The sequence below is a fragment of the Patagioenas fasciata genome, chromosome 1 (assembly GCF_037038585.1).
Source record: "Patagioenas fasciata isolate bPatFas1 chromosome 1, bPatFas1.hap1, whole genome shotgun sequence".
Lineage (NCBI taxonomy): Eukaryota > Metazoa > Chordata > Aves > Columbiformes > Columbidae > Patagioenas > Patagioenas fasciata.
The window spans coordinates 48,074,536-48,086,607 of record NC_092520.1 but is presented as its reverse complement, the minus strand read 5'-3'; positions in this window follow the sequence as shown (position 1 = coordinate 48,086,607).

The following is a 12,072-nucleotide window of genomic DNA, read 5'->3' as shown; positions in this document are numbered from 1 at the left end:
TATATACAGTGACTATACAACCAGCATTCCACAGAGTAGACTCCCTGTTTGAATATAGGCTGTTGCTTTAAGTAATCACTCAAGCAATGTACTTATAAGTTTAGCTCTATAAAAGATATCTAAAGCTGATATTGCATCATCCCTAGAAATACTCTTTTTGCAGATAGGACAACAAAGTAAATATTATCTGTTCAACTATTCTTTCTTTGGTTTCTTTACCATCAGTAGAACAGCATCCTGTTCCCCTCATTGAGCTTAATCAAAATGGCATAATCTTCCCTGCATATCAGTGATTTTCATATTTTATCATTTTGTGCTTTATTCCAAATTTCATATGTTGACTTATGTTCCTTTTAGTTACAATTCCTGTTTCTGTAATTTAATTTCTGTACCTTATGATCAGACTTATAAACAATAGGAATCCTTTCTCACTGGGGATCTGTTATCAAAAACTGTGTTTTTACCAGATCTGCACACCTACAACTGTGTTCACACAACACCCATGTTAGTTCACATCACTGGATGCTGATGAGATGAAGAAAAGAATGATGAATCTGTTAAAATAGGACCAGCTTCAGGAGATTTGCATATTCGCTATTACTGGTTTGGGTTCTTTGTTGGTTTTTTTTCGTGGATTTTTTTTCTCAGCTCTCCACTGAGTTCAGCATTACTACACTTGTTTGTAGTTGCAGGGGATCTGGACAATAATTTTTCCTGTAGATGAAGAAAACAAAGAAATCTGCCAGGAAAAATACTAGGTAGCTCGAACACAAAATAAACTTGGTGGGGGAGGAAGTAATTTGAAAAAGCTTTTTACTACTACTCTGTAGGGAAATGTACATTACCAGATAAGCATATTTGAATTGATTATAACTGCTGAGAGATAAATCCTGGTATATGAATGTTGCTGTTCTTAATTTGCATTTTCAGCCTCACTATCCTTAGAAAAAAAAAGTGCAGAATATTTTCCTCAGAAGCGTATTTGGAAACTGCTACTTGCCAGTTACCAAAATCAGCACAAACCTTCCAAAAACTGCAGTATATTCTTGACATGCAGAAAAGACTTAAATAACTTTTTTTTTTTTGCTTAACACAAAGAAGCAGATTTATTGACCTGTAGGTTTACTCACTGCTGTCTGACCTTCATTGTCTTCTTTTTCATGAGCTTCAAACTTTGTGCTTATAATTTAACTTTTTTTTTGTTAAACTTGGGGGTTTAGTCTTCACTGGAGCAATGTTTAATTGTATACTGTTTGTAAACCCTTATAATAATTGAAACCAAGACTTAATTTCTGTAAAATTGTTCCAGATGAGATTTTTTGAAGTAACCCACATCTTAACTGTTATTAAAAACTTGTTCTAGAGGATGGTTCAGCTATCTTGAAACATTAATTTATTGATTTTAGTTTATAACTTCCAATCAGACAGCAATTTAGTATTTAAAATTAAAAAAATCACATCAGAAAATTAGGAAGTGTTTTCACAATTTTTAGCTTTTTATCTCAGAATTTCTCAAGACTGATAATCGAACAAAAAAAAAAAAAACAAACAAACAAACCAGATTTTTCTGATCTTTCATTTAAAAAACATAGTATCAAGAGAGTCCAGCAGAGAGCTACAATGACGATGAGGGGTCTCCAGCATCTTATGAGGAGAGACTGATAAAGCTGGGTCTGTTCAGCCTAGAGAATAGAAGGCTGAAAGTGGATCTTATCAATGTTTATAAATATCTCAAGGGTCAATGTCAAGAGGATAGGACCAGACTCTCTTCAGTGGTGCCCAATGATTGGATGGGAGGCAATTGGCACAGACATAGAAGGTTCCATCTGAACATGAGGAGAAACTTCTTTACTTTGAGGGTGGCAGAGTACTGGAACAGGCTGCACAAAGAAGATGTGGAGTCTTCTCTGGAGACATTCAAAATCTGCCTGGACGCATTCTGGTGCAATCTACTCTAGGTGTACCTGCTTTAGCAGGGGGTTTGAACTAGATAATCTCCAGAGGTCCCGTTCAACCCTAACCATTCTGTGAAAGATGATCTTCATTTAAACAACATCCCGTGTAAAAAAAAAAAAAAAAATCAGATTAACTAATTTTGCTTCAATACAATGTGAAGATTAAATTATTAACAAATTTTGATGGTATTCTTACAGTAAAATATCTGACCAACATTTAAAATTACCATGGTAAAGTTCATCTTCGGGAAGAACAATAAACTATTATACATAATTACATCTATGTCAAAGCTATAATCAGAAACATGATCTTTATTTTTGTGTTACCATGAAAAATGATGAAGGTAAATAAAATTACCAATCCATTGTATTTACAGTGAAAGTTATTTGCTCCTGGTGGCATATTTGGCCAATTAACATACAAAGAAAAATTAAACTGTAGATAAGGAACTAAATACCACAGTTTGACTAATATTGTAGCATATATCTGATATTCTAGAAGTTTATAATCTACATGTATTATGAGTTAAAATACTGAATTTTCTGCCTTTTCAGTGAAGCCACAAAATATTAAACTACTTGAGTAACAGAAGCTCTAAGGCATAAGGCATAAGATTTTTCTTTTCTCTCTCAATAAGGAACTCTCCATCAGCAGGTATTTAGACTTGGCTGTATTTATGAAAGTGCTTGGTATCTGATTTTGGTACACTATCTTTGCATCATAAAGTTATGTCAGCACATTCTACTCGCTTCTGCCTTATCCTTGAAAATAACAATTGCAGTAAGCAAGAGCGAACAAGCTTGGACCTTTGGAGATGTGAACCAATACAAAGACTGCTCTTTCGGACTCTTCTATTCAAGAATGTTCTTTGTGCATCTAATTATTTTCTTTATGTCTCTTCTTGTGTTCTATGCCTTTCTGATGTCCGGTCATGCTGACCAGTAAAAACTTTTCATTAATAAAATTGCCCATAACTGCAATTGAACCACTAAATTAATTTTAAAGTTCAGTTTTGACAACTGTAATTCTTCCCAGGCCTTCCATGAAGAAATTTAACAAATACATTGAACTCTGTTCGAATGGCTCAACAGGGTTGTCCAGGAAGATTAGTGATGCCCTAGAAAATCCTGGCTGTCATCCAACTGCCATTCTACTGTGATGTTGGTCTTCTGAGTGTCATGTCTGCTATCCCTGTATGGATCTCTCATGTATCCTGGTGCCTCTCAAAAAATATTAACAGATATGTCCAAACAACTGACTTAACCATCACATGTCATTGGTTCTGTGGGTACCATTGATCTCAACTTATGATAGTGGAAGCAGACACCTAAATGTAAATGTCATTATCTTAAATCTCAGTCCTGTCATCCAAAGAACTCCTTAATATACTCGTGACTCCTGGGTCTATGATTTAAATGAATAGGATTTAGATCTCTCAAAGTCATTTTGTGTTGTCACTGCAATGTATTAAGTACTATTTTATCTCCTGATTTCATAGAGAAGTGCCAGTGAAGAAGATGAAGAATAAGGAATCTATTAAGTATCTTCATTCAACTTAGATATACATAGCATCATATCATAGTTTGGGTTTAAAAGGGCCACTAAAGTTGACTTAGTCCAACCTCCCTGTTGTGAGCAGGAGCATCTTACACTAGATGGGATTGCTTAAAGTCATGTCCAACCTGTCCTTGAACACTTCTATTGATGGGGCATCCACAACTTCTCTAGCTAACCTGTCCCACTGTCTCACCACCCTCATCATACAAATTTTCTTCCTTATGTCAAGTCTAAAGCTCTTTCTGTTCAAAACTGTTGCCCCTTGTCCTGTTACTACAAATCATGGTAAAACATTTCTCTCTATCTTCCTCACAAGCCCCCTTGAAGTACTGAAAGACCACAACAAAGTCCCCTGAGAGTCATCTCTAGGTTGAACAGACCCAACTTTCTCACCCTTTCTTGTTAGGAGAGGTAAATACTAATATTAATTTTAAAGAGTATTGCTGACAAGTCACTGTATCTAGAGATAACCTTTGGAGTTTTTCAATAGCAAGAATATCAAATCTTTAACAAATACTGTGCTTATCAGGCACAAATGAAGGTAACTCTTAACACATTAAGAGACGTCAAGCATCTGTGCAGTTATGAAAATAAGAGAAATTTTCTATTGTCATGTTCATACAAACAGTGTGGTTTTGCCTTTTATCATAGAATCATTTTAGTTGGAAGAGACCCTTAAGATCACTGAGTTCAACCATAACTCTAACTCAAAACCATGTCCCTAAGAACCTCATGAATACATCTTTTAAACACCTTCAGGGATGGTGACTCCAACACTTCCCTGTGCAACCTGTTCCACTGCTTCGCAGCCCTTTCCATGAAGAAATTTTTCCTAATATTCAATCTGAACCTTTCCTGACTTAATTTGAGGCCATTTCCTATTGTCCTATCACTTGGTACTTGGGATAACAGACCAACACCCTCCTTGCTACACCCTCGTTTCAGGTAGTTGTAGAGAGAGACAAGGTCTCCCCTGAGCCTCCTTTTCTCCAGGCTAAACAGCCACTGTTTCCTCAACCACTCCTCATAGCACTTGTTCTCTAGACCCTTCACCAGCTTTATTGCCCTTCTTTGAACTCTCTCCAGCACCTCAATGTCTTTCCTATGGTGAGTGTCTCAACACTGAACACAATATTCAAGTTGGGGCTTCACCAACTTACTATTAAAGATTGAGGCAAAGAAGGCACTTAGTACCTCAATCTTTCACTCTTCTGTCACTGTGTTTTCCCCCACATCCACCAGTGGTTGGAGATTCTCCTTAGCCCTCCTTTTATTGCTGATGTATTTATATAAGCAATTTTTTATTCCCTTTTATGGCAGTAGCTAGGCTTAGCTCTAGCTGGGCTTTGGCTCTTTGAATTTTCTCCATGTATAACTTCATGGCAGCCTTGTAGTTCTCTTGAGTAGCCTGTCCCTTCTTCCAAAGGTCATAAATTCTCTTTTTATTGTCTTGTTTAATTCAATTTCAAGAATCTTGGAATTGGCAAAACATTGTTAATTTGCACTCAGAGTTTGTAGAAAAAGAAATAGCTGTTTATGATGGAACATGATTTCACAACAGGGGCCAGTCTTCTCTAAAGATGCACATTGAAAGATGAACCTATGTATACCAGGTGGCTGTAGCATCTCAGTGTGATCTGGAAGTCACTGTGCAGTCACTGGAATAAGGTACTAAACTGTTCATCTTTGGGAGTGGGAGGTACAGTAGGTTCAGCAATCTTCCCTTGGAAAAGGATCTAGCATTTTATAACAGCTTTTCCATGGACAAGTTCTCAGACCATCAATGCACCATAACTGACATGAAGATACTTCTACTTACCAGATAAGATTTCTGTACTTTGTCTGCATCTATCACAACTGGAATTTAACATTATTTCAGTAGTATAAATGAAGATGATAAGAAAAACTGTTTTACTAGCCTGTTTGTTTTTTTGTTGGTTTTTATTGTGGGTTTTTTGGTTGATTGGTTTGGTTTTGGTTTTTTTTTTTTTTTTTTTTGAGTAGAAACAGTCAAAAAAGCTGAAAAATGTTACATTATGTCAGAGCATTACTGATTTCAAAATTTGTATTTAGGAAGTAGAAGAAATTTCACCAAAGGATGAGGTAAGAAATTAGGTTTCCTTAAGGTATATTTATTATTATTTGTTTGATATTGCTTTATTTTTAAGATAATATTTCCTTCAAGATTTCTTATATATTTTTTCCCTGTATTTTCCTTAATTTGTCACATTTTTCACTGTCTTCAAAGCTTCAAATCAAATCAAATTACATTCTGATTCTAGTCTGATAAAATGAAATTGATGCACATGCTGCATCTATGAAGACCTGGGAACGATGCATCAGCCCATCCCAGGCTACTCACCTGTAAGAAGTATGAGACAAGGGGCTTGCCTAGCAATTATTCTGTATTTGGAAAGTTACTCTTTTTTCGCCCACATATATTTATTCCTTTCTTTTTCAGTCAATGTCCCTCTGATGTCATCATCTTCAGTTTGGGAAAGTGTCCAAGAAAAGATAATACAGTTTCTTTCTTTTGAAGAATGGAAGAAGAATTTCAAAGCTTAGATGATAAATAATGGAATATAATTATATGTAGAGGAAAATAGGAACCAGTCTCTCTCTTTCTTTCTTTTCCTTCCCTCCTTCCCTCCTTCCCTCCTTCCCTCCCTCCTTCCTTCCTTCCCTCCTTCTTTCCCTCCTTCCTTCCCTCCCTCCTTCCTTCCTTTCCTCCTTCCCTCCTTCCCTCCCTCCTTCCCTCCTTCCTTCCCTCCTTCCCTCCTTCCTTCCCTCCTTCCCTTTTTTCTACAATCTTATTTACGTCTTGGCATATCTGGAAAACATTCTATGTACAGAATATGTACACTCATTAAGTAATCGTTACAAAGATAATTTAAATTGAAGAATCAGTATTTCATTTGTATTTTATTTTTCTATTTTCTATTTTAAAAATACATTGTTGACTTACGTTTTGTTTTTTTGGTTTTTTTTTAATGTTGACAACTCCTATGATCTTGGTAAAAGTAAGGGCCCTCTAGATATATTTATTAAAAAAAATAGATAGCTAATGGCCTTGAACGTTCAATATAATTTTGATTTTCAGATGATCAATATTTTTTTTTCCCATTATTTAGGTACAACCATGACATGGAGATATGTTATGCTGAGTGGACTCAACTGAGAATAATAGAACACACCAGAAGAGGAATACTAAAAAATGTTCCCCTATATTTTTTTTTTTCATCGATTTTACAGAGAAATTAAAAAAGTGACTCAGAATAAAAGTTTATTGATAAAATACAGACAAGGATAGAATCAATATTGAAAAGAGATCTAATATAATGGAGGTTAAAAAATTTTCATACTTGAATGGAAGAAATTTAATATTTTATGGAGTGATAAACCAAGCCACCATATCTGAAGAATGAAATTAATTACTTACTGAAGTGAGTTGTTTGCTTTTTTGTTTATTATAACTTTTTTAAGAAATATAAAGTGAAAACTGACACCATGTGTCCTACATTATATTGTTCAAAACCATGACTGAATTTTCAAACAAACGTAAATCAACCAATTCTTATGTGTCAGATTAAAATACAGTGAAAATTAGAAAAATTCTGGACATACCAGACTGCATCTACAGAGCAGTCAAGAAATTCTGATGCCCTCCTTACCTCAGCCATTGATTTTCTGTATAAAACTGAACAAGTTTTGTTGTTGTTGTTGTTGGAGTTTTTTTGATGGTTTTGTTTACTTGTTTGTTTGTTTGTGGTTTTTTTTTAGTTTTCAGTCTCTCGTTTATGATCTTTTTTACCCATTCATACTGAGACCTTTCTTTGACCACAATTATGTTTCATTTTGCATATATATATACTATCTACCATAGTGGGATCCAATTATTAGAATAATATCTTCTGTAAATTACAGGAGATTTGCAAGGTAAACGTTTTCAGAAAAGCATGCAGTATGTTTCTATCTGTGAAAGAACTTCATTTGAAGAACAAAACCCAGGGCAAAACAACATTTCATTTGAATTTGAAAACAAATTGTAATGATCTGAAATACTGTTTTCCTACCCTAGCTGAATTGAGTTCAGTAGTAGAAGTGATACATTTATAGCCAGGCAATTTCCTGATCAAATGTGAAAGGTCTTTTCTAGCTCTGTTAGAAAAAACCACAAAGGCTGGATGAAGGTGGTGACAGAGCAGTGTCAGGAAAACCAATTTCAGTCATCCGTATCTCGTGGAACACAAACTCTAGGAAGGGTGTACAAGGCAGATAGTGTTGCTAATGAAAAATTATATCAGTAAGCATGAACTCTTACAAAACTGTTTTCTCTTGCCCAACTATATAGATGTCAATAAAAGTCATTACTTTTTTTAACACTGAAATATCACTAGTACTGGTGACATACATAAAAGAGTTTGAGTTTTCATTCTTGTTTGTCCCTCCTCTTATTCCTGTTGCTCTTACTAATGTTGCCCAGAAATAACTATTAGTAGTCATTGGGTCAAATCAAGACTATGGCTCGGATGTAAGATCAGTTACTCTCCTGTTCATGACTTGCTGGCAAATTTGTAATTTTATTTGATCTGAAATTCTGGCACCATTCAGCTTTCATCTTTCAGTTTACCAGGAGAGGACATTCAAATGAATAAGGAAGCATAACTAGACATGTACCTCTGCAAATATGATTGTGTTAACACCAGTAAAAAGCTAGGCTTTGCATTGTCTTGACAGGATAGAGTCTTAGGACTTATCTGGACTTGCCTTGCCTGAGCTGGTTTTGCCTTTTTTTTAGCTGTTGCAATTGCCTAGCGGTCAGGTAACTGCTTCTTAATTTGATTTGGATTATGTTTAACTTTGTGCAGTTGTGTGATATGAAGCCTGCTGTTAAAAGATCTCAAAACCAAGCAATTGTTCTTTGTAGAATGAACTGTCTGTGACTGTAGAATAAAATGTGGTATGAATGACAAAGGACAATATCTGAAGTCACAGACAGGAAACAAAAATCACAGTGATCAGTCACTAGTCACTACAGGCCTACAACCTTCTGAATCATGTAATAACTTTTTTACAGAGATCAAAGGACAGAAAAACTGGAAAATTAAGAACCAGTTAGAAGAGAAGCAGATTGTTTTAAGGAAATTTGAAAAAATAATCCTAAGTGGATTCCAAGGTGAAGGATGAAAAAGAGCAATCAAGCAGCACCAAACTCCTCCAAATAAAGACCTCATGACAATGACAAATCATCACGACCTGTTTTCTTCACAGACTTCTTGGGGAAGCCTGGCATGGTCAACCTCAGTCCATCTTTAGTGAGACTCTAGAAGAATCATAAACCCCAAGAAAAAAGTAGACACTAGGATGTGTTTGTGCAACAATTGTGATGTATTGTTGATTATTTTTTTTTCTGTATCAAGTAGACTACGAGTATTAGTATCATTTTAACTAAACCAATAATAACTGCTTGTTGTATTTTGATTAGAATTCTAAGACTTTAATTGAACAAACAATAATCTCTTGTCTTTGCATATGTATGATAAGTTTTCCCTTTTGCCCATAACAGAATTTTGAGTGTAACAGACAACAGAACAAGGAAATCAGCAATTAATTGATGTGAAATGTTGAAACAAGAAAGTATAAATTGTATAAATGGTGTATGTATTTGTAGTCACTTCCATGGACGTATTCTTGTGAACTAGGATTCTGCAGCTGTCTAGAAGAAGACAAAAAGAAAAGTGAAATAAGAAAAGGCTGTATGATAATAGAGGTAAAAACAGTACAGAAACAACAGAGGAAGTGAAATGTTGACTTTACCTGGTAAGATGTGTTGTCAGTTGTAACTATAAAATTCATTTTTTTGTTCTCGTTAATCTGATGTGATTAGAAAGAGGGTTTTCTATGATTATTTCTAGAAGCTGAATATTTTATGCCTTTCTCCTTGTGATTCATATCTGTTTCAAATAAGTATTCTTTGATCTACTTGTTGTTTCATTACCCTCATTTCAAAAAACTTAATGAGTCAACCCTCTTGAAAAGGGTTGAAAAGACATAGTGAAAAAGGCTGAAGTAGTTCTTCTTAATATATGACATCATGTGGTATATATATATATATATATATATATATATATATATATAAAAGAATGTGTACATTTCAACTGAAGGACAGGATTTTTGCTATCTTCTTCTTCTCGGGACCTATTGCATTATTTTTAAGTCCAAATCTGTGTAATATTTACTCTTCCTTGGAATGTTGGAGCTATATTTCCATTATTCTAAATATTAACAATAAGTTATTCTAAGCAGATAGATTAATGATATGCAAGGATGGTAGGGAAGCATTCCAGTGATGGTATGAGACCTTTTTATCCTGAGACTAAAAAGACAATAACAAAATAAGATGAAAAAAATATTATAAGGGGAAAAAAAAAAAAAATTCTTCAGTTTTCATTAACAACATTCCCAAGGGCACTTCGTCATTTCAGTTTTCTTCCTTCCATTTTGTTTCTTCATTCCCTCCATGGTCTGCTGCCATTTTTCATTATGTTTTCCATCTAATTTAGACTATAAGCTTCTCTGAGTAGGGTCATTATTTCCAGTTTTATTCTTAAAGCACCATATATTCTCAGCGTGTTATATAAAGAGAAAACCATATTTTTAGTAACATCGATACAATGCATTTGAAAAAGGATGTAATATAAAAATAATTAGTAGAAGCTATTTGAAACATGGAAGTTTTCTAGATTAAACAGCAACTATGAACATCCTGTTTCCTTGAAAATAAGTCAGGGCCTTATATTAATTTTTGCTCCAAAAGTTATTAACATTTTTACATGTATAGCTGCCTGGATACTATTTAAACTGTAGCTAGGGCTTATTTTTGGAGTAGGGCTTACATTTCAAGCATCCTCAAAAATCCTGAAAAGTCATGCTAGGTCCTATTTTTGGAGTAGATTTTATTTTCAGGGAAACAGGGTAGGAATCATCAATGAAATAAATATGGGAGATTTTGATAAACGTCTATAAGATGTAGTGATGCAAATTTTAAGTCAAAGAGGATGATTTTTAAAAATCCTTCTTTACTGTATGAATATAAATCAAATTGAACTCACCATTGATTCAATTACATTGTCAATCTACAATCCAGCCACAAATAGGCAATTCCAAGTAATTGAGTAATTTTATGCTGCTTCATTTCTAATCCCTTCTAAATCTGTGATAATTAGGTCGCTAAATCTTACCTGTCTCTACAGTTTTGGTTACTTCAGCTATTAATGAGTTTTCCTGCTTAGATAGAAGACCATCTCTTATATTACTGACTCATTACTCTGTTTTCAAGCATGTCGTTGATTACTTTCAACCATATTAGTGAAAATAATTGTCCAGAACACCAAACCATTAGTGACCGTTCATTATATGACGATGATTGTTCTCTGTTTTACACTGAGGAACCAAGTATCTACATTTGTGCCAGTGACAGTAGTCACAAAACTATAACCTAGGTGTATATAATAAAGTATGATATCATGCCCTCATGATTCTGTGTTTTAGTATTTGAAGCAAGATTTCTAGAACAGAACCTAGAATACATATCCATTTTTTGCAGTGGTGAGTTTACTGCTGGCATTTTAAACACTTATTCAGTATACACTATTTTAATAGTTCAGAGATAATAGGTTTAAATAATAATTAAATGCTACTATTATTTTAAGAGTGGGAAAAAAAAACCAAAAAAAACCAATCTTTAAATCAGAGCTATATATTGTAAAGCAAAATGCTATTTGTGCCTATTGCCAGCTCCCAAGTGGAAATAAATTTAATTATAAGTAGGAAAACAATGAATGAAACATAGTGCATATGATTATGATTACAAATTTTGTAAATAGTTTAGTTTACCTAATACCTACACTCAATAATTTTCAGTAATAATTAGAAAATGTCAAAAACTCTGTTCTAACACTGCAAGATTATAGGCTACAAGCAGATTATAGACTGTGTATGAGTGACCTATTTAGGTCAGTTAGCTTTCCGTAAGAAACTTCACTTAAAAGCACAACAAATCAAAACCAACCAAACAAGAAAGAAACAAACAAGCAAAACCACAAATAAACAAACAAAACCCTGGAGTTAACCTGCATAATGTGAACTAAATTTAGAGTAAAATGATCTTCTGTATATCTTATATATACTGCAATGCAAAGTGGGAAAAAAAAAGAGTTTTTGCTGTTCGTTACAGAAGTCCAATTTTCTTGATTTTTGGGTACATTGACATAACCAGACATCAAGATAAACAGATAAGACAAGATTGTGAGAGAAAATGCCAAATTATTTATTTGGTATGAAACAGCTGAACTTGAAAGAATTAAAATTTAAAAATTAGTTTGACTGTATAGTAGACATTTTTTCCGATAAAACACTATGAGTGCTTTAAATATCTCTACTTAAATATTCAGAAAACCACAGATTACATGTTTCAAAATATTTGAAGTAGATCCTGTAATATTTTACTATAGAGGATGGTACAGAACTGTTAACCCTATATAGCAGAATAACAGATGT